Source organism: Poecilia formosa, unplaced genomic scaffold (genome assembly GCF_000485575.1).
Source record: "Poecilia formosa unplaced genomic scaffold, Poecilia_formosa-5.1.2 Scaffold107, whole genome shotgun sequence".
Classification (NCBI taxonomy): domain Eukaryota; kingdom Metazoa; phylum Chordata; class Actinopteri; order Cyprinodontiformes; family Poeciliidae; genus Poecilia; species Poecilia formosa.
In genome coordinates this window covers 734,206-735,590 of record NW_006800046.1, presented here as the reverse complement: position 1 = coordinate 735,590, position 1,385 = coordinate 734,206, and the positions used below count along the sequence as shown (strand labels likewise).

Sequence of the window (1,385 nt, the reverse complement as noted above, 5' to 3'; positions counted from 1 at the left end):
CCGTTAGCATGCTAATGCTAACGGCAAAAAAAAAAAAATTAAAAAAATAACACAGTCAAAAGATTGACTGTGTTTTGGTGCTGGGTTTGGAGCCAGGTGCACGGCCACATATCTGCACCCCACCAGTGCGGATCTCTTATGAACGCAGTCACAAGTTGGGAGCAGGTGCAAACAACTATCGGAGACTCACAAAAAGCAGCTTACGTCATTGTTGCAGCGGAGAGCCTGGGAGTGTCGCCGTAGTTCCTGGTTAAAAGCCGTTCGTATCAAAACCTTCCAGACGTCTGGTTCTGGTTCTGCTAACCCCAGAACCAGAACCAAACATGAGGAAGCAGCATCCAGCTTCTACGCACCACAAATCCAGAACAAAAATCTAGAAAACAGCTGAAACACTGTCTAGAGTTGCCTTTGATCAACTTGATGTGCCTTTGCTTGATGATTCTGATGTTGACGTTTGATAAAATGTAATGTTTGTTGCTTGCTTCATAATTGATGACTTTATGACTTTTTTTTTTTTTTTTACATTGTAAGGCACTTTGAACTGGGTTGTCTGTCACTGAAATGTGCGATACAAATAAACCTGACTTGGAGATCAGAGGAGTCATCCATCGGTATTTAGCAGGTTGGTGGTATCGTTGGGAATATCACAAGCTTAGGTGTGCCGCCAATAAACCCACACACACACACACACACACACACCTCCATAGCCGACCATTCGAGTGGCCTGATGACACTTTGTGACCAGGGCAAAACCTACTCCTGCTCCCCGTCTGTCCGTCCCTCCCTTTCACGCAGAAACGGGACAGGGCTGTCGGACGGACTCGCAGCATAAATATAACCCTGGCTATATTTACTCTGTTCTGAGGCAAGCGTGCACTCGGGGCGTAGAGGGTGGGTGAGTCCACAAGGACCTCAAGTCAAATGGGGGCACAACCAGGACATAGACCAACGTTAGCATGTTGTTGTTTGATTTTGACATGTCCAGATCGAAAACCTTTTTCATAGAAAAAAAAGGTGCTTTTTTTTTTTTTACTGGCTCTCCAGTTAATAGTTAGAACTTGTACATTTTGCAACAACACCATTGCATTTACAGATATTTTTCAAACACTACTGCAACAGGACTGTGCTGTTGTTGTTTCATACAGTAGAAAATGAAAAGGAGAACAAATTGTCATTATTCATTGGTGCTGATAGTTTGGGTGTTTAGGTGTTTAGTTTTGGCCAACTAAACACCTGTGATTTGTATATTTTCTCAAACAAAGAACACAGTGGTCGGTAGCAAAACACAAAAGAAGCATAGGATTGCAAAAGAACATTTTTACGAAAGAAAAGTTAGCATAAAAACAGGGACACAGAATGCTAAAGCTAGCTTAGCATCATGTTCA

At 42.7% G+C, this 1,385-nt stretch overlaps 1 protein-coding gene across 4 annotated transcripts in view; it reads right to left on the bottom strand.

The window, feature by feature from the left end:
* fhod3a (formin homology 2 domain containing 3a) overlaps positions 1 to 1,385 on the bottom strand; it is a 70,658-nt gene that overhangs the window by 62,313 nt on the left and 6,960 nt on the right. The gene's annotated exons all lie outside the window — the stretch shown is intronic.